Source organism: Fundulus heteroclitus, chromosome 18 (assembly GCF_011125445.2).
Source record: "Fundulus heteroclitus isolate FHET01 chromosome 18, MU-UCD_Fhet_4.1, whole genome shotgun sequence".
NCBI lineage: Eukaryota > Metazoa > Chordata > Actinopteri > Cyprinodontiformes > Fundulidae > Fundulus > Fundulus heteroclitus.
Genome location: NC_046378.1, coordinates 19,541,354 through 19,563,963, shown reverse-complemented (window position 1 = coordinate 19,563,963; position 22,610 = coordinate 19,541,354). Strand labels below are relative to the sequence as shown.

At 36.9% G+C, this 22,610-nt stretch overlaps 1 protein-coding gene across 2 annotated transcripts in view; it reads left to right on the top strand.

The window, feature by feature from the left end:
- The window catches only part of grik4 (glutamate receptor, ionotropic, kainate 4), a 510,201-nt gene that overhangs the window by 96,766 nt on the left and 390,825 nt on the right, over positions 1–22,610 (top strand). For both annotated transcript variants that reach the window (XR_004933217.1, XM_036149710.1), the window contains exon 2: positions 9,450–9,652. The gene's annotated coding sequence lies outside the window, so the exon portion shown is untranslated. The remainder of the gene's footprint in view (positions 1–9,449; positions 9,653–22,610) is intronic.

The window sequence follows — 22,610 nt, the reverse complement described above, 5'->3', positions numbered from 1 at the left end:
TGATTCTGAACAATAAACGTGTCGGGGAAATTATAAGCAAGTCAAAATCAGACGCTCTTTTTAATAATCTGTGAATGTTTGCCCTCAACACAACACCAACATAAATTCTGAGAATGTACCTCATTTCTGACCAGTGGCAGTGGCTGGATTAATAAATATATGTTGAAATGAGCCCTAAAACCTTAGAATTGTTATTGCTTTCTGGATTCGTAGTGATAAAAAATATGTAACCTCACTTACCACTTCAGTGGAGGCAATTCTGGGCTGCTGTTTTGCAGCTCTCTTTATTTTCAAAATCAGTTATAGGAATGATGGTTATGCCAAAGCCAAAACAGAAAAATCCATATGTAGCTCTTCCAACCCTTGCATGTTGCATTGATTTTTTTAATGAGTTATCAATTTGCATGTCTTGTATTGCTGCAGCAAATAAATTTGTACAACATTTAGAGGTTTAAATCTCAGTAAACATGCTTGAGGAAACATTTTATCAAGCTGTATTAGGACACCTTTCTTCACGGTTGAGAAGCTGCTTGAGAGAGAAATCTATCTGTTTTGAGCACTTGTAATTTTTATTTATGAGGCATAAACAACATTTTGTAGTCCTCTTTACTTTGCATGGATGTTTTCACACAAAAATACAAGTGTAAACATACATTCAGATCAAGTAGACATACCTGGAAGTCTAAACATTAAAAACACACCCCCATAGACACGCACTACAGAAATATCATCAAGTTAGTCAGTTAATTTGGTACTGACAACTTTGAAGACAGCTCACATAGAAAATCAATTCTTACTTAGTTGTTTTTGCAATTAATAAGAACATTTTTCAGTTATTTATGGAAATATGAAGTTCTGTCTCTCATGGCACTTTTTTTTCTCAGTACTTTCCCAAACTGAAAGAACTGAGTCTTAGATTAAAATTTATCAAATGCTACTGAAGCATGATTTTTTTAATATTATGACAATAAAATGCATTCAATTGAAACCAGCATGGCAGTTTTTACAGTATGATTTAAAGATTATCACCTGTTTACTTGTGGCTCATTCAAGCAACATGATTTTTTTTTTGATCAGTGGGCTGGTTGTCAAGCCTGAAACACAGCTCTCACACTGCCAAACACCAGAGATTACTTATTAAAACAGGACTCACTAATCAGTCTTTTTTCAGTAGATTAGTAAATTAGTAGTGGCAAACAAAAATAATTTACTTTTGCTGAGGAAAAATTACAAGAAACACCAAAACAATAATGAGAGAGACTGTGTAACACTTGAAGCTATCCTTTTGTAGCCAAAACATGTGTTAAGACAAATCAGTGCCTTTTATTGGCAGCTATAGGGAGTGTTTTTATTCTAATAGCAGTTAACAAGGGTGTATTCAATTTACTAATTGCCTCAGCTTGTAGCACTTCATTAATGTGATTGCTTGGCGTCCTTTGGTCGCCTATACACAAACTCCACAGACTCATCCTCTCCTGAGTGTAGTTTTGTTTTATCTCTTTCATCTAGAAAAGGTTTGTATAATGAACAACCAGTGACTTGGAACATTTTTAAGTGTCACTTGAAGTTGATGTTTTATGTGAAAGTTCATCATATTTGTATATATTTGTACAGTGTAGAGCATATTTGTTAAGTGGATGGAAAGCCCTACATTATTATTTGTGTTTTTTTTTTTGTTATCATTGTTTGTTTTTACAATTAAAGACTTGGAAAGTGTGGCAAACCGCCTTTGTCTACAATTGCAGCTAGTCTCTACCAGCTTTGTACATGTAGTAATTGAGTTGTTTTTCAGCTGATATTTGCATTTTATTAACTCTGTGAATTTTCTTGGATCTCTCGTGTTAGAAAACCAAATGGAAGTTGTTGAATGAATGAAGAAAACTGCTATTATCTGTTAAAGATCACACAGTTAGAGTGATGTAATGACATCAAGACTCTAACATTTATTTTCTTGTTTGTTATCTTGTTATTAGCATCACTGAAATTAATATTACTGACCCACCTAATTACACTTTAATGGCAAAAGTATTTGCTCAGCCATCTAAATCATTGATCTCATATGTTTCAACCATATCCATGACCACAGGTGAATAAAATCCAGCACCTAGGCTTGCAGGCTGCTTTTACAAACAGTTGCGAAAAAATAAGTCATTCCCAGACGCTTAGTGAATTTCATCATGGACGACAAGAACAGACAGCTTTATGGAACTGGCTTCCCTGGGCAATCAACTCAATCCCAGCTTTGCATCTCTGAGACCTATGCAAAGCGATGGATGCAGTGGCAAAAACTTACCACCACTGGACTTTAGATGAGCTGAGACAAATTATCTGGAGTGAAAAATCTTGCTTCTCTGTCTGGCAGTCCAGAGGATTTGGCAGTTTCCTGGAAAACAGCATTTACCTGACTGCATTGTGTCAAGTGTAACATTTGGTGCAGAGGAGACTATGCTGTGTTACTGTTTTTTAAAAGTTGGGGTTGGCAATTTAGTTTCAGTGAAATAAAACCTTAATTCCTATCTTTTTGCTCCTAAATGTATTGTGCACCAGTGCACAAAGCAGGCACCACAAAGAGATGGTTAGGCGCTCTTGGTGTGGAATATGACTGACCTGCACAGACTCCTGTGGGATGAATTTGAGCGAAGGTCTGGGAGCCATGCCTTCTCATTGAACATCAATGTCAGACCTCACAAATGCGCTTCTGGAAGAAAGGTGTAAATTTTCAATAAACACACCTAAACTTTATAGAAAGCCTTACTAGAAAAGTTGAAGAGTTTTTCTTCTTATGAATAAACAACAATATTTCATTCCTCTGAACATTTATTTCAGATTATCTCCCTCTTAAGATTACAATTTACTGACTTTAGACTATTCAGTCATTGTGCAAAACACTGTTGTCCAATTGTGTGTAGTGATGGACAAATGTATTGCTTTCTTAATGGTGAGCTTAATTCTCTTCCTAATCTTTTTATGATTGTTCTCCAGTCTGGGTAGGATAATACTGCATGTCAACACTGTGTATTAAGCTTTCATATATTCCATTAACGCTCCGAAACCTGTGTTATGAACTAAGTTGTGTGGCTGTTTGTAATTTTCAGACCCAGCAGGATCTCACTTTCTGCAATGCTGTAATGTCACAGTGGTTGGATGAATTCGGCCAAAAATAGGAATTGGTATCGTCAGGAGACTTCTCCTACTGGCTGAGGTCAGAGCACCTACATTAAAAATGGTATTACCAATACAACTCAAGTAGCTGCATGTGCTTAACATGCTTAAACATTTGGGCACAAACAACAAAATGAGAAAATGATCTGAATTAAATTATGCTGAAAAGGAGCAATCATTTGAAATGTTAATACCGTGTCAGCCAGGCCTGTACAATATCTTGTAAATACATTTATCGGCCACTTTATTTGGTACATATGTGCAATTCGTGATTAAAATTAATAACCAACTTAGCCAATCACAGGGCTCAGTGCTTTTTGCTATATAAAAATTGTCAAGATTATTTGCTGAAGTTAAAACTGAGCGTCAAATTCAGGAATCTTGAGAGCAGCATTGTTGTTTCATAGCAGATGGTCTGGTCTGAGTATTTTAGAAGCTGCTGTTCTACTGGGATTTTCATGAACCACCATCTCTCTGGTTTGCACAGGATGGCTTGAAAAAGAGAAATGATCTGGTGAATCACAGTTATGTGTATGAAACCAGCTTGTTGATGTCAGAGAACACCAGACTGGTTTGAGATGAAAGAAGGGCAACACAGGCTCAAAAAGCCGCTTGTTACAACCACTACATCCCGGATACTGTATCTAAATGCTCAACACTGTAAACCAACATGGGCTACAGCCTCAGACAACCACACCGGATGTCACTCTGTTTAGCTAAGAAGAAGAAACTGAAGCTATAGTTTACACAGACCCAACAATACATGGCAATGACAGTTTAGTAAAACATTACCAGCTCAGATGAGTCTCACTGAGCCCCTTCCAACTGAGCATTATGTGAATTTCACAGCCTACCTGAGTAGTGTTGCTAACCATGTCCATGTCTGGTGGTGGAACAGTGGACTCAGATCATCAGTGTGTAGCCAACAAACCTGGTGCAGCAGTGTGATGATGTCAATATCGATCAAAATCACTAAAGGATTGATTTCAACCCCTCGTGTAATCTGTGCCACCAAGAATTAAGGGCAGTTCTAAAAGTAAAAGTGGTTTGAACCTTTTACTAGCAAGGTCTGCTTAATGAAGTGGATGGCGAGTGTGTGCATCATGAATATCAAAAATGAGTGTTTCGAATACAATTTCTGTTGGCAATTATATTCTGAGTGTCAGGAGGGCATGCTTTGCAACTTAATCTTGTTAGGATGTAGGGTGGAATATCACGGCCTGATTGTGGTGGGAGTGCCAAATGGTCACCTAAGGTTCAGAGCATTGTAATAACCGAAAAAAGAGAACAGCGAAGAAAATGCAGCTTTATCACAACTTATATTTGCATCACATTATTTAACACTTTTGAAATATCTTTTTTTCTAATAGCGGTCTTCCGCAGTATTAACCCGTAGTGTGTGCCCATTTTCCTTCATCCCATTATATATTTGGGTCCATTAATTGTAAAGATCATTATTGCATTTGTTCCTGCCTGTATCAATTTTTTTTTTTTTAAGAGAAACATATTTACTTGGGTATAATTTAATGCAGGTTTTAATGTGTAATATTTCTACAATGGATAAGCTTTTTCATTTTAGGAATTTATTCATTAAACCATTACTTTGGGATATTTATTGTTGGCTTTTACTTTAATTTAATGTTTATTTCTAGGGCCTGCATTGTATTTATATCTGAAGATCTATATCAGAGTCTTGATTACATGAAGTGCAACAGCTTCTTATGATGACATCTGACAGCAACAACAGAGTTTTTGGATGTGTTGACATTGCACTTAGGACTATCCAAATACAACGTTACTGCTGATGTAAGAGTTACAAAGATTATTTTTAAAAGACAGAAATGTGGTGCATAGCAGTTTACGTCCTTTGGGCAATGTTTAATAGAAAAACAGTTGTATATCTTTGCCTTTTACACAACAGTATGCAACTTAAGACCATGAACAATAAAATAATAGCGAGAAAAAAAGTATAGAGGAAAAGCACGGTGAAGTAAACAGTCAGCAACAATATGTTTATGACTTCCAAGTTCACATTTGTCAGCACTTCAGAAGTTTCCTTATTTTTTTTATACACGTCGCTCTGAAGAAACACATTGATTTTAACTTTTTATTTGTGTTACTATAAATGATCTAGAAATACACATCCTATAAAAGTGTTTATTAGAGGCAAGTAGATTTTAAAGCTAAATTAGAATATTTTTTTCCCCTCTGTAATTCTACTTCAAGTATTTTTAAGACCAAATCATGCCTACAAGTTATTGCAGTAACAGTGGAGTTAACCCCCCCCCCAAAAAAAAATATTAAGGTATGTTAATATTTAGAATACTAACTAGAATAATTATTTGGTTTGACTCGATTTTTCAGTAAGTGAGACTGTGCCGCATGTTAAATATGCCCTCTGAAACAGTGAAAGAACAGTATGCAGGAGGATTGTTATATTTTTGTTTTAAAACCCTATTATCATTTATAAGCATCAGAGTTACTTAATATCCTGATATTATGAGTAATTCAAATGGTGTTAAATCCAAGGGCTTTTTTGGTTTGATTATTTTGAACATATAAATGAATAAACATGTACTGTCAATTTTAGAATTATCCATACCATGGCAGATATTGGTTTAAATTAGTATTATAATTAAATTATACCAAAATGTTTGCAAAAACACCACTTTGGGCATGTGCAAAAACTTATCTGTACCCCAGTGCAGACCAAACCAGCAAATTTCAGTCCACATGAAAATGTGGGTCTTGGTTTGCTTGCAAGTGAACCACAGTTCTGTCTCTTTGTGGTTCACTGAAGACCCGGGTTTTAAATGGCTTTATAACCTTAAGATATAGTGTGTTCACTGTAAAGAAAAATACTGTATTGCTGATTTATTTTTTGCTGAACACCAGACAGAACTAGTTAAGTTGAAAATCAGCGAACCACAGAAACAAGCTGATCTCTTTGTGCATCTCTACAATTTATTTATGGTTTTGCTGAATAAAAAATGTTAGCATCCAAATGTGTGAAACCCAAGTTCCCCACTGTTTAAACATCAAGCTCTGGAAAAGACAAATGTGTGATCTTCTGTCTTGTAACCCAATCCTCCTCTGATTTCAGAAGAGGTTTACTTTTTCAGTGAGCTATTTCAGAGCATATGCCCTGTGAAAATGGATTTTACTTTTTAGGATGCTGATTTTGTCAAACATTTTGTTTCATTGTTTCAGTGCTGTCGCTCAAACTTCCTCCATCCATCTGTTTCTCTCTTTCCTGAATTACATTGTTGATGTCAGTACAGCAATTCCCATGGAAAGCTGACTCTTGACTAAAAGTACTCACAGAAAACATACTCCATATGTGGTAGGATTATCTTAAAATCTAGGGATTTTCTTTAAACTCAGTATCTTGGTGCACTTTAAACCCAATAGTGCCCTCAAACAAAAACTAGTTTACCCTTTGGTTTGAAACACATGACACACAGAAGAGCCATTTTTTGTTGTTGTTGTTGCTGTCAGGAATTGGCTGCCCACCTGCATCTCAAGGGTAAGGGATAATCTGTTGATGACAGTAGGTTCACATTCTGGGCAGAGTTGGCAGATAGTTTGAGTACCTTCTACATATTGTCTGTTACTCTCAGGCATAATCTGAGTTCTGTAAACTTCAATTTTGGGAGAATACCAATATAGAATATAGATCAAATTTGTTTTAAAGTGGCTGTACTTCTGAGCCATCACCTAAAGTTGTCACTGAGGCAGCGGCGTTACCAACATCTTAGAAGTCGGGGACAAATTTTCACAGGTCTATTGACATTTTTGTCATCATCTAGCACATCTCCTAAGTGGTGAAATAACCACATCCTCACTAACAGCCACAGTACAGCACCAGGGGACCAACTTTATTTCTTTAAACTATATCCCAAAAAAAGCTTGGCTAAGTTTGTTTAGTTCAAATGCCTTGATGTTTGAGAGCAACATAAAATGGCCGGTAAAGTTCCCATTTAGGAGAAAGACCCCTAGTCAAGCTAACGAGCTAGCTGTTATTAGCCCGACGCACATGTCCACAATGTGCCCCTCCGTTGAGCTGCATGACGCAATGCTCCTCACGCTTCTCCGTTCTACCAACAATCCCATCCCCCACCCCATTGGGCTTTGTGACCAACGTATTTCAATATACCTCAGCGAGATGTTTCATAACTTCTTAAGTCTGGTGTGGAGAGGGCAATTTCTTGTGTCCGACATCTGTTGGGGTAGCAGCGCCAAAGTCAGTGACTTGAAAACCTCAGCAAGTTGGTAAAGAAGGCTGGCTCTGTACTGTGAACCCCTCTAGAACCTCTGGAGATAATTGTGCAGAGAAGGACTCTTCATAAAATAGGGAACATTACAGACAACCCTCAGCATCTCTTTCATGACAACAAATACAACAGAAAATGTTTTTAGCCAGAGGCTTATTCACATTCATTGTGGGACAGAACACTACACGGGATCCTTCCTGCCCACAGCCATCAATGTTTACAACAACTATTTAAACTTGTTTAATATGAGTTAAAATTAAAATTGTATTCAATTAAAGAAGCAAAAAGCAAAATTTCCTTATTTTACATAGAAAGAACCAAAAAATAGTGATGTGAGGAACAAAAGCTAATATTTCAGCTTTTGCTATTCAGCTATTTCAGCCCCTCCCTGCCCCTAAATTCCACCGTCAGCAGCAGAAGAGCATTGGAGCAACATGGCGGAGAGCAACCCCAGCAGATAAAAAAAAAGAAACTTGGAAAAATTGCATCTGAAATCTGCTACTAAACATTTTAGCGATCCCAAACTCCTTTGGAAAAAGACATATTTAGTGGACTAAGGGAGGCAAAAGTTTAACTTGTTGGAAGCAGTGCATCCCGTTGTATCTAATGTAAAAGTAGCACGGCATTTCGGGAAAATGGTGGGAGTTCTTAGTCTTGATGAATTAAATGAATGAATGGCTGGATGGGGGAGGGGGTAATCTTTCAGTATTTGACCCGCCAATCAGAGCCCATTCAAGTCAAAATTGCCCCATACCAATGTCTGGCTGATTGGTTCGTCTCGAGTTATATGCTACATGTATTTAGTACTGCAGTCCCAACTGAGTGTTCTCTAAAGGTGGGTTTTTGGTGATTTTCTCCAAATCATGACCTGGAAAGGACTTAAGAAAAATGTCAAGCCTGAAACATTTGATTACTCTGAACGCAAGAGGCCCTTAATATCAGAGGCAATGCATTTTCAAGAAATGAAAAAAGGAACCCCAATTGCCTTCTGGCTTTGTGCGCTTTTTGATATTTGATATGATCCAAATTAGGCATCTAATAATCTCATGAATGAATAATTAACGATTCTCTATCTGAATCTCCATTTCTGAGTGTTTCTGGTTAACTGTTCATATAATCTACTTGATGCTTGGTGAGGGTACACATGGGAACTTTTGGAAACGAGTACTGAATCTGAGGTTGTTTAGAAGATCAGTGGTTGTATTTTGGCAGGCCAGATACACAAATGATTCATAGATCTAAGGCGAGATTCATTTACTCCTTCATGTTTCCACCTGCCTGGGCAAGGCTTGTGTGACTCGATTTTTGCACTGTAGAAGATCCTTTTAATAATTTAGTGAGAAGGTAAAGATAGGGAGTGTAGGTCAATCTCCAGGGAGAACTTTAATTCTCTGCTGAGTTAGGGTGCAATTAAAGTGCAATGACATGAGATTAATGCTCAGCTTGTAAGTGACATTTACTTTCTCATTTACCGTTGAAACTGTCTTGCAATCTTGTGCACTGATGGTTGTTGTGAAGGCGAATGAGTTTCAGAAGGTCTTTTTAAGGAATCTACACTGACAATATGAAAACTATTGGCTGTGCTGTTTAAACAGGAAGAGGATCTGGCTGAGTAAGGGACATGCCGTAAAAAAACAGGCCATCAGCAAATCAGCAGCGTGAACTTTAAAACTGAGCTTTACAAGGCAGATTACGAATTTGCTTTGTGGCGGATAAATGACTGTCCTCAGCATTAGAGCGGAAGAAGATGCTACACAGGAAAATTGCAAGCCTATGGCTATAAAGTTTCTTTTGGAAATGTATGTTTTATTTTAAAGTTGGTCATATAAGTTGATCTGAAGCATATTTCTATCTATATCAGGATTTATTACAGCTTTTACAATACTAATCAAAGGCTTGGGTACGCTTACTCATCCACTTTTTTAATGAATGGCTACTATATGAGTTTTACAAAACAGTTTCTCTCCTTTTCAGACCCAGATTTCTTATATTTTACTTTATCTCTTTTCACAGGGACCGTGCAAGCAGCACCTCAACTGGCAATAAACCAAACTGTGCTTCAGCGTGCGAATATACACGCCTCTACAAGTGCTGGCGGCTCACACTATATGTGTACGTGAGATGACGGGAAACTAAGTGACTACCACAACCACCTAGATCAGACAGCCTTCTGCGCTGCAAGATGGATTAAAGCCCCACACCTCAGGAGATCAAAGGTAGGCGCGGATGTTTTGTAATCAGCAGTCACTCACCTGTTCTATTCAATGATGGTAAGAAGAGAATGAAGTGGGGAGAGGAAATGATGAATAACAATGAGTTTAAGGACGAGGTCTTCCTGCCATCTGTGGACTCTAGGTTTGGACATTGAGGCCTGTCAGCTTTCTGTGTATGTGAGAGAAAGAAATTAAAGTTTTAAGAGCGTTAAAACTGCTGTTAAAGCAAAATTGTGAAGTTTTCAGTGTTTTTGAAACAGCATTTCCTTCTGCGGGTTTAGACTGCAATTTGAACCCACTTTTGAGAAAAAGGATCCCTTTTTTTCAATACAATACAATAGTGACAATAGTATTCCTTGTTGTGGAAGGTGCTATTAGAGGGCTCAGTGTTATGTATAAGTAAGGTATGTAATTTGTTGAAATTAGGGTTCAATTTTGAGTTTTGACTTCCAACATTTCAGAGGCTGAACCAGGTTGCTTAAGTGCAAGCATGTTTTGAAAAGTCAAAGAGGATCAACAGTGTCACTCTGGTGTGTATGAGTTGATGCGCGGTTGCCGTGAAATGTTCTGAGGTAGACTCCAGCATTTCATACCTAATGGCTTATTTTTAGTGTTTATTTTTTTTATATAATATGCTACACTTTGATACATGCTTTGTTGGTTATTTTAAGGGAGTGTTCAACAAGAAGGTGTAAGTGGAAATGTCAAGTTCAAGGTAATTGGTTTCCAAATGTAATCAATGCACTGTTTAACATATCATTGACTCGCTTTCCCCTTGTCCATCTGGAAAATCATGAGCATACAATGAGTTTAAGGTGAACAGCGATATCATAGCAACAGCACAACAAATTAAACAGTGTCCAGAGTCAGAGATGTTGCATGATTAGACGAAGGACTAATCGTGTAAGGACTAAAGGACTAAAGGAAAAAAATCAGACGTTAAATGACCTTAACTGTTTCCAGAGAAGAGAAACCTGAGCCATCAGAACTGTTTAGGTTTTTTCGTGAGCAACAGCAGTTTGGTTGATAAACTTTCAAAAAGTGGTGGAGGTTTAGAAAATCCTACCAGGACGGTGCATGCCGAAGGCTGAGGAAATAATGGAGAAGACAAGACACAGCACGGTCAGAGCATACTAACACTGTGGCACCGATAATCAAGGAGCAGAGTTCGTCTTCAAGAAAAAACTTACCATTGGAAAATTAATAACATTATATATCTTATTTTTAAGTCCTGTCCACAAGAAGTGAGTAATTTTGGCTCTTTGTAGAACAACTTTTAATCTGATTCCTCTGCAGCTTTCTATCAGGCCGTTTCCATTTAGAATAGTCCTCATGTGACTCATATTGCCTTGAGATTGATTATTTAATAAAGTTCCTTGGTCACATTGTACGGTATTTATTATAAAACCACAGCTCTTAATGACCGCTCTGTCAAATGAAACATGGCACATGTTTAAAAGGCTGCTCTTCTAATCATTGCTCTCTGAACACAGCTCTGATGTGTTGGCACTCAATCTGTGTTTTGATTTTGTCTTTCCTTTTTTCTGTATTGTTATTACCAATTCAATGGTCACGTGTGGAGATGGAGATATTTGGTTGCAGGGATTTGCATTATTCCCAAAGCATTGGTTATTGGTTCTTTCCTGTAGATACATTTGCCAGGCTAATCTGCTGATTTTAAATTGAGCAGCTGAATTGCTCCTTAATTTTAGTTTTGGAGTTGGACTATTTGAAGTCACTTTTGCTGTTGGATTTTGTGAGATGGCAGCTACAGTATTTGTTGTTTTTATCCAGAAAGGAGGTTCAGAGTCTGAGTCAAAAATGGGCCAATGCATTTTAGCATTAAGCATTACAATGTAAAACTCTGTTTTACAGAACACCGTTAAGCGCGACGTGACCTGATGCAAATAATTGATGACTGCTCACAACAGGGCTACAAAATATTGAGTGTTGTTGTCATGCCTTTTTTAAAATGTCTTCTTTTAAAAATAAATCAAATAGACAAAAATTGGTGTCAGAAAGGGAGAGTTTTACAAAAATTGCAAATGAAAAATTTGCTTAAAATATTCCAGTCAGTCAATTTTTAAATTTAAATGCAATAAACATTATTTGTACAGCTAGCTCAGTTTTATGCATGCTGCAGTCATATTGGATTTGAAGACTAAGACTTCAAACTAAGACTTTAAACTAAGTCTTAAATCATTATAGGTGATGCAGTTAGTTTTTGCAATTTAAAACACCATGTATTTATTGCAGCAAACGCAAAGCAGCCGATAATGTTCCTTGGATCATCTGCTGTCTCCCAGCATTTTATTTTTAAGCACTTTTACCAGCTATGGATGGCCATTCTGAACACCGCTCATGTAGAGACGCTTGTTTAGGCTTTTTACTGCTCAAATATTTATGGACTGGGAATACTGAGCAGTGAAGACATATTTGTCAAGTGAGCCAGTGAAAAGTGTTGCACATTTCCCCCTGGAGATCATACCCAATTACTTAAGATATATGTTGTCAAAACAATCACACAGAGGGATTTGGCAGTCATCCTCCTTTTTGACAAGTCTGTATCATCCAAATGATTCTAAAGCTAATATTTGACGTGGTTTCACAATACACTGAAGTTATTCTCAATTAAATTCCTATAAATAAAAAAATAAAAAAATTAGTCTTATGTCAAAAACACTACAATGTCATATGTGTGGTAACTGTGCCAGTTTAGTATCTGTTTGTCTAATAGTTCTAAAGCATTTTCTAAAAATTTAGTTCTAAAAACTTTAAATCATCAAAATTCTCAGGTGGAAATAAAATGCTGTGCATTCCCATACAAAGCATGTATGATAGTCTCCTTATTCTCAGCCACAAACAGGGTGTGCTCACTCCCCATAGAGCAGAAAGACCAACATATGTTTAAAAACAGTAGAAAAGTTGTTTACAGTGCAACTGACAGATATGTTGTATTCTCTTTATCTGGTTCTTGTGCACTCCTCTTCAGGGACGTGCAGAGGGGGGGGCGGAGGGGGCTTGAGCACCTGCCCCTTTGTCCCTTGGTGCCCAAAGTGCCCTTTTGTCAGTTTTTTTTTTTTTTTTTTTTTTTTTTTTTTTTTTTTGTGTGTGCGTGTTTGTTGGTGTGTGTGTGCATGGTGCATGTCCAAAAGAATAATAATTTAGATATACCGTGGCTGGTTACATGATCCACATAACGTACCCTCACTCTGCCCTACTTTTCCTCTCGCAGCTCCCAGCTCCGCTGCCTCACGCTGGCCAATCTGTCCTGCCCACTGAGCTATATAATACACTGGAGTGCTAATCACCGTCTGTTTGAACGAGTCGCTTTGAAGCCACCAGCCGCCATATTGGTACTCCCTATTTCCCCCCAGTAACTAGGGAATATGTGCGCTACAGCATCGAATAACGAGGATTTTCTCATGTTCAGGGGGGGCTTAAGACTTTTAAAATGTCAAATGCCATATACTTTTATTTTATGTTCTAAAACTATCAAGTACTGAGAAAGTCATGTGCTGAAATATTTTGCATTTTATTCATTTAAATAATATGTTTAACATTTATAAATATATAAATAACAATGTACAAAAACATATAATTACATATGTGTATACATATATATACATATATACATATACACATACTTATATATACATATATATATATATATTTAATATGAATAACATGTAAAATATTTCAGCACCTAATTTCCTAGTAGTTAACAGTGTTAGTACATCCACTGACTGTATAATTACCTGTGAAACGTTTTCACTCAGCCAGAAAACTGCTTGTTGTTGCAACCAAATCCTGTGGGATTCTGTGAGAGTAGGGAGTAGCAAGATGGCGGCCAGTGACTTCAGTTTTTCGGCAAAATCAGAACTCCAGTGTATTATATAGCTCAGTGGTCCTGCCCCTTTAAATCTGCAGCACACTTGACTGTGCTCTGTGCTGTTTAACTCCACTGTCATTGGTTATACTGCTTTAAATCCCGCCTTCCCTCTTTCTGATTGGCTGTTTTCTAGTCTGTCCGTGTGCGTGCGTGCTTGCTTGGAGCGGAGATTTCAGTTTTGAGTCATACAGGAATACTGTGGTTACCACAATTAATACTAGGCTACGGAACTAGTCCCAGTTAAGAAACTAATTATCTGCAGTAAAATAGGTGAAAGCTGCTGAGTGCAGTTCTGTAAAGAAGCAGGCGAGAGAGTTTTGATTTATGGAACTTGAGAAATGTAAGTAACCAACGTTAGCATCTCAAAATAGCATCTAATTCTGAAGTATAATGCATTTATCAACAGAAACCTAATCTGTTTTATAAAACTAAATATTTTGTGCCAGGCTGGAGTTCTGAAGCCGGCTGGAAAGATGGAAAAGCAAAGACTGTAGACTATTAAAAATTCTGATTCTTAGCCACAGCTGCCTGAAAAAGAAAAGGTGAGGGTTTCCCTTTTACCAATATTTCGTTGCTATTATTGTTTAATTTTTTTGTTGACCCTCTGATGCAGTTCAGGTATAAATAGCAGGTGATATTTCTTTTATATGATATACAACACAACAACACTATATGCTGCCTAAACAACTGCTATATTTTGTTTAGACTTTTACTTATTTATAATAGCGTAATTAGGATTTCACAAAATGATAGTGCTATTTATGTCACTATTTCTACTTCTAGAATTAGAATTGCGACAAATACAACCGAGGAACACTATTTACATTGCTTTTATTGTACAAAGATTTCCACACTGTCTATTAGTAAATTAATGCAAACCAGGGGCGGAGCTAGACATTCTTATAATCAGGGACTTAATCCATAAAATATTACTTCATTACGAGGGTAATTTGGTACACCAAAAAAGTAAAAAGTATTTAATCTGTTGATATGGTCGTAAAATTAATTTAATATAGGCCTTAACATATCTTAAAGTTTTATCTGCTGTTTTTTATTAGTCTTACTAGTATATACCAATAGTATGTGGTTCTCATTTGAGTGATGAAATGGACAGCCACTCATGAAACAATTCAGTTTTGGTGTCACCATCTTACTCAAAGTACAGTATTGGGTCCTCCATGCTCCTTATGTATTAAGATTTACTGCACATTTAAACATCGACAACTCACTATTGTTAGGGAAATAATTTAATTGTCTGAGAAGATGTAGGTAAGGAGAAGCTGTTATCTACTCTTCAGATATATGATGTAAGAAATGTGTTTGGAATGTTGCAGATGGTAAAAATTGATAGGTCTCTGTTGCTGGTAAGTTCAAATGCAAACTTTTTCAAAGTGGGGAAAAAAGTCTCAATTCAACGTTCATCAGATCGGGCGCTGCTTTATAATTTATAATAATAATAGAACTTTATTGATCTCACAATGGAGAAATTCACTTCTGCATCTTTACCCATCCCCTTGGTGAGCAGTGGGCTGCCACTGTGTGGCGCCAGGGGAGCAATCGGGGTTAAGTGTCTTGCTCAGGGACCCAGAATGGTAGTCTGTGGGAGTTGAACTCAGAACCTCTGGGACCCAAGATCAATGCTCTAACCACTAGGCCACCAGATTAACAAAAAGCATCTAGTGTGTGTCGTGCTTATAAAATTTGTATAAATGTAGTAAGAAATACTGCTTTTCTCTTTAGACAGAAGAAACGCGCCCTGACGCTCAAGTCAAGCATAAAGAAATAGGAGCATGCATACTGCGTAGGACCAATGATGTCAGAGCAATGAAGTGTCCCTAGGGTTAAAGTTCAAATCAAAGTTCAAATCAAACCTACGCCCTTGATTCCATGTTACATTCTTTATAGTATGGGTTGGTACATTTCAGCCGGATGTATAGCAAGGTATGTTTCTGTATCGTGTTTTAAATCCGTGCCCCATGTGCCCACTTTTAACTTTGAGCACCTGCCCCTCCAACGGTCTCTGCACGTCCCTGCTCCTCTTTCTGATGGCGCCCTGGGCGGTTGCCCATAGGCCCCATATCAAAAGCCACTAGTGTATTAGTTACAACCTAGAAACTTCCAAAGATCTGGATTATGCCATTGAAACAAAACTGACAGCTGTGAGAATTTATGTTCTGAAGCTGCAGATATGAGTCACTGACATAAAACAAAGGTAATGCACCACAATGTGAGAAGAGCAGCTTTTCAAAACAGTTTGTGTTATACTGTGGCTAAACTGTTTTAAATTCATCTGCTGGAGGAAAGTTTCTCGGTTCAAGAGGTTAATTTGAGTGGAAAATATCCGCAATTTGAGTCATCACTGGTGAACATCAGGCTCGACCTCTGAATAACCACCCACTTTGCCAGTATTTTAAGGATTCCTAAAGACCTGTCCCTATTGTGGGCTGGAGAAGGAACCGAGCCAAGAAAAGCACACACATATTTGCTTTTGTTTCAGTGATTAATTTGCTTTATTTCCAGACCATTTATAAATTAAAACCTTGGGGAGTATTTTTGCTGGAAATAGCACTCCAGGTTGTTTAAAGCATCTCTGCAAAATTTGAAGAAAATATGACAAAATTGGGCATAGATGAGGCGAGGTAAGGAAAAATAAGGGTTAATAACAAATGGTGATAGGTCGATACACACAAGTGCATAATTTCTTCACTGAAATCTGTCTTTATAGCTAAATGATTAAAGATCAACTTTTCATAAAGCACACCTGTGTCTTATAAAATACACAGCTCAAGGCGGCCTAACAGTAAAATGCACCCCTGTAAAGTGAGCTTTCGTCAAAAGCTTTTAATTGAACTTAAATTTTGTAATATACTTTATCAAAGGGCTGCATTTCTGTGGGTTCACAGTTTCTCAACTATCCTTTTGGTTAAAATCAATTTAAAGTGATATTGATTAAGAGAAGATTCTTCAGGGTTCATCCATTGTTTTTGTCAATCAATTAATGTATTAGCCGACCGTCTGCTGAAAATGTTCTTCTTTTAGAAGAGGCTAGTTTGAGTAATTTGTTTTATTTTTATCTTCGTATGCTCCCAAAATAAAAATGACAGAATAACCATTTATGCTTTGGTTTTGAAAGAGACTTATTCACAGCTCAATAAATACTATATTCAGCTGGAGTACCATCAGCATATTTTCTAGATTTGAATAAAACTCTCTCCAAAATCTGTAAAAAGAGTAACATTAGGATGTGGTTAACAAATTAAGGCATGTGTTTTCCAAAAGGGAATTGATTATACATGAAGTGACACTGGCAGGTGTTGTTTCTCTTAAAATTAATATCTGGTTACAATACAAATTTCTGGGGGTTTTGACATTTCTGGTTGTTTTAATTGTGTCCCAAAGCATAAATGCTATAAAACAGTCCAACATGAAAGGTTTTAAACCCTTTTTATGGCTTTTTATGGTTTCTCCCCAAATAGAGAAAATTGACATTGTGATTTAACTTGAACTGAAAGTGAAGTTAACAGAAAATATAAACTGTACATAAGTTTCAACTGGAATCATATAAAATGGAGAGGTGAGATATTTCAACCTTTCAGCAACACATTGCACTCTCCCTTCACAAAACTCCACCCTGAAGCTTCAGGGTAAAATCAAAACTACTACCCGTCTATCTGGTGGTAAAGATCCATTTTAATAATCAGTTTTTACCCTGATAGATGCAGTAACAACGGAGAGGGGTAAACGATGACCCCGGAAAAATATCCTAATTCCAAGGAAAGGTTTCTTAAGGTGGAATTACCCCTCTTCTTCTCTTGTAAGCGCATAATCAATAGAGCTTTTCAAATGAGCGATTTCATTTCTTTCTTCAACGACATCATAAACGTGCACTCTTTTGTGTGTGTTATAGACTGCAGTCTACAGAAAAAAAAAAAACATTCACCTGGCAGTGTTGTATAGCCTCGAGTGTAACCCTTTATGCTAAATCACAAATGCACCAAAAACAGGCAACAAGTTTCAGCAAACAATGGCTTTATTCTCTTCTTTACTGTCTGTCTAGAATATATCCCTGCTCTCTCTGCGCCCTTCTGTGCATTTGTTCTAATGCTGAGAAAAAAAGCCCCAGGGAATCTAATGAAATATATATATATATATATATATATATATATATATATATATATATATATATATATATATATATATATATATATATATATATATATATAGTTTTGAAGTGAAGAATAAAGATTTATCTTTAATGCAATTGACTGGAATGCAGTGATATACTGTATAGTGCTTTGCAAAAGTTTTCACTACATTGGCTTTTTTACCATTCTTTTTTACCATTCCAATCTTTACTTTGCATGTTTTATCTTATTTTATATAAGATATTCCTTTATTGTCCCACATTGGGAGAATTCAGGCGTCACAGTGGCAAAGACACAGACAGTTACACACAATATTTGGTAATGGAAAAAAAAGAGCTAATCTAAAGTTAGTTCTAAAGCAACAGAGAATGATGGATCCGCTCAAAATAGTCTAAGTTGGTGAAGACAAACTGAGATTTAGCTTGTTCCCTTTGCTTTGAAGCCCCAAATACGTTCTGGTGGAACCAATTACCTTCAAAAATCACATAATTAGTAACATGAAGTCTACCTGTCTTCAAGTGTGACATGATTTGTCAGTATAAACACACCTTTTCTAAAAAGGCCCCAGAAGCTGCAACACCACTAAACAGGAGGCATCTCACCATGAAGACCAACTAGCTCTTCAAACAAGTCAGGGACAAAGTTACCGAAGGGTACATGTCTGTCCAAATCTTTGATGTTCCCCTGGAGCATCATCAAATCCATTAACTACAAATGGAAAGCACATGGTAACACAACAAACCTGCCAAGAGATGGGGAGCCCACCAGAACTCACAGACCGGGCAAGAGGGGCATTAATCAGAGAGGCACAGAGACCAAAGGTGACCCTGAAGGAGCTGCAGAGCTCCACAGCTGGAGGATCTTTCCATAGGACCAAAATCAGCCATACACTCCATAGGGCCCAGAAAAATAAAAATAAGAAGGGGTGTTTTGAGTTTGCCATAAGGCATAAGGGCGACTCCCCAAATGTTTGGAGGAAGGTGATCTGGTCAGATGAGACTAAAATTTAACATTTCAGCCACCAAGAAAGCTCTATTTCTGGCACAAACCCAATGCATCCCATCACCCCAAGAACACCATGCTCACAGAAAAACATAGTGGTTAGACAACATGAAGGAGTTGGAGCAGCTTAGATTTGAGGAATGGACAAATAAAACACTGGCCAGATGTGATGAGCTCATAGAGATTGATCCAAAGCTGCTTGCAGCTGGAATTGCCGTAAAAGACTGCCCTACAAAGTACTGACTTTATGGGGTTGAACAATTCTGTGCAATGCAGTTTTCTATTATTTGGTCCTATTTATTATTTGCTTCATAAAAAATACTATATTTTAAATGCTGTAGGCATGTTCTGTAAATAAAATGGTGCAAACTTTAAAACAATAAATTTCAATTCTAAGCTATCAGACAGATAAAACAGAAAAATACCCAAGGTACTGTTGTCGAATACTTTTGCAAGGCACTGTAAAGGTCTGTACTTTGGGGCTACAGTACCTACTATTCAGCACAAATAAAATAATTTGCAGTTCTAAAGTTCTAAAGTTTTAAAGTCATTTACCTAACAGATCTTTGATCAGGAATGTAATTGTTTTTTGAAAAGGGAAACCTTAATCATATAATCTCAGGATGTATTTCTAGTTGCTCTGGCAGAAATTTCTCTAACTTATAAAACTGATTCCATTTGTTACAGGAGATTGGGTTAAATCTTTCAAGTATTGTGGGGGAAAAAAAAGAAACCCCTGCACCACATATGTCCATACCATAACATGCACACTCCACAGAGAACAGGCTATCTGAAATTATATTACCAACTCTCATGTGTTCTGGTGACAATACAGCCACATTTATATTCATACATGAGGCAAAACACTTTCCATATTTTTAAATCCACTGTGCTATTCCACAGGCTCTAGTTTCCCGTGAATACAAATGGCAGAACACACACTATGCTTTGGAAGCAATGAATTTCTCCGAGCCATAAGCAACCTGTTAAATCTACCGCTGACAAAATGTGACTTTTTGCTGACTTTGGCTCAGGAAGAGTGATTTGAAGAGTTGGTTTCAGTTTCATTGCCCACATGTGCAATATCGCAGAAGATATGAGCGCTGAATATCACTGTGATGCACATGGTGCATTATAGCATCTCAGTTTGCATCAAGCTGAACATTCTCAATTGCCTCTGTGTAAATCCACCCGCTGAGCCTTATTGGAAATGTTAAAGTAATCCTTGCAGCCCTTCGTTGTTGTATCGCTCACCACTCGCTATGTTTTTTAATGTTTTTTTTTTTTTTACTTGCTCAACAAAAATCACACAGCACACATCTGATGAACCCAGTCTTTTCTGAGTAAGTTGTGTGTGTGTGTGTGTGTGTTATGTGAGTAGATTTATGAATAACTATACACTTGATGAACTTTGTTTGTCCCTCAATCTGCTCCCGTCTTTGTTCCTGCTGGGTCACCGGTCTTTTTCCCCTTTCTTTCTCTGCTGCTCCTGGAAAGTAGAGATAAGGCCCACTGATGTTTGTCTGCTCCCTGGCAGATTACTGAGCCAGACAGGTACCAGGGCTCTGGCAGACAGTAACAATATTTGCGAGTCCAATGCAAGACTTTACTGGAGTGCTTAAGAATCCCATTTCAGCCTTTACGCCGTCTGAATTATGCCTGGACCAGGACACCAAAAACAAAAGTAGAGGCTGATTGGATTCATTTTCTTCAGCTGCCCAACAAATGTACCTCTTTAATTGAGAAGGTTAAATCTGAATTTTATTTATCTGAAACATCCAAAAACCAGATGATTGCAAGACATTTTTGAAAAGCAGTGAGATCTGCTTCTGGTGCTATGTTTTCTAATGAAATGCCCAATTTACTGGTCAAAGATTGTGTAAATCTGACTTATGCTGTTTTGTCATTTTATTGAACATTTCATTTTAGCAGCGTACCTGTTTGATCTGTCAAACAGCAATAAAAAAAAAAACCTTTATGAGCAGTTATGAACCTGCTGTTGTCCTCCTGTGGATTGTTCTTTCATTTTAAATCTGTGTGTATTTCTGTGCTCCGTAGTATGCTAAAACAGTAGGACTTAAAAACAAAATCAGCCGGTCCTGATAGTTTGTATCCTTTTTTTAACTAGCTGCTGATTTAATTGCTGAGCCTCTAACTTGCATTTTTAATCTAAGCCTCAGCACAAATAAAACTCACTGAAATTTAGAAATCAGCATTTATTCTCCCACTGCTCAAAGGGGGCAAATAATTACAGGCCTATCTCAAAATGCATTTTGGTGTAAGTATTTGAAAGATTGGTCTGTGAAAAACTGAAGACATTTTTATAACTGATCATTCTTTTAAACCCTTTTCAACTCATAATACACTAATAAAGGTCTAATTTAAAATCAAAATAAAATCTGACATTTTGGGTGGTTTTAGGTTTTGAGCAATTAGTATAGAGCAATATAATGCATCCATGACAGTTCAATCATCAATCATGATGTACTGATTGCTATTTATTTAAATAATTACTAAAGTGTTATTGTATAAATCATAATTGCTTCGACTCATAATTAAATCGTCTGGGCCTACAGTTGTCAGTTTTTCTAATGAAAAATATAAGAAAATACCTTTTTTTTTACATGAGAGGTCTTAAAACTGTCTGTGAATTAATAAAATGTATGTGTTAAAAAATTAAAATTCCCCCATCAGTATTCATTTTTAACTTATCATTGCTTATTGTGGGCCAGATCTTTAACCTCACAGTTAGTGATGAGGGATAAGATCTGGGGCCTCAGGTATAACGCATGCCTATACGCACAAAAAATAAACCCTGCAGCACAATAGTTTAGGCACAATTTGGGATGTATAAAAATTAAGTTTTGACCTCACATGAAACCAAATACACTAAAATAGAACTTATTTTTTTTAACCTCAGATCCTGCTGATTTTTCTGTATTTGATCCTTTATTGTTCAAAACCTTTACAAACAAAATTAATCATATTTAGCCTCATACAATAACTTTGCACACCTCAAAAATGATGGAAAAAGCTACATTAGAACTGTAAATATTCCTCTGTTTTGGTCACGTGTGTCTGTGCAATAAGGAGCATAAAATGCATGTAAATGATGTTTTTTGGTGCATTACAGAAATTATTTAACAAAACATGTTAAGGCCTGGGGAACATTGAAAAGCAACCCAAAAGATCACCAAGAGGTTACCCAGCAGAGCTTTCAAAACAAAAAATACACCAATGTTGTTGTCGACAGACAGTTAATGATGTCAGCCTGATTTGTGTGTCATTTTGAATATTTAAAGGAAAAAGAAGATATTCCAAAACTGTTTCTTTATAGCAGGGGTCACCAACATGTTAACCATATGTGGTACCCTCAAGCCTGTTCTAAAAAAACAGCAAAAGCATCTAGTGAGCTGGATTTAAAAATGCTATTTTATTCAGTTGCTCTCCCTTTTTAATCATACTTGCGTTTGCATAGATTTAAAAATGACAAAAGCATTGAAAACATATTTATATTACATAAAGTTAAGGTGAACTTGGACTCTTGTAGTTCAAAGGTCAGTACTGGTAGCCCTTCGTATGACACAATACAGACGAAGTAGCTCTCAGTTTCAAAAAGGCTGCTCATCCCTGTTTTATAAGAAGCATCACTGTTTTCCTGCTTTTGATCTTACTTTGTGTTCACAAGAGCTGCTTGCCAAATAGGAAGAGTTGTAAAGTAGCGTGTGAAAGAACACTCAGTGACGGAGTTGAATGTTTATTGCAAAATGTTACATAAACTTTAAAAACCACCAAAAAGTAACACAACAGTGTGGTCAGATTTGTATATCAGGAACATACTTCCTTTAGATTCTTACTTTACTACCACTTGTTGAATACAGGCAGATTTTTTTTTTTGCTGTTGCAATATCTGATCTCAAAA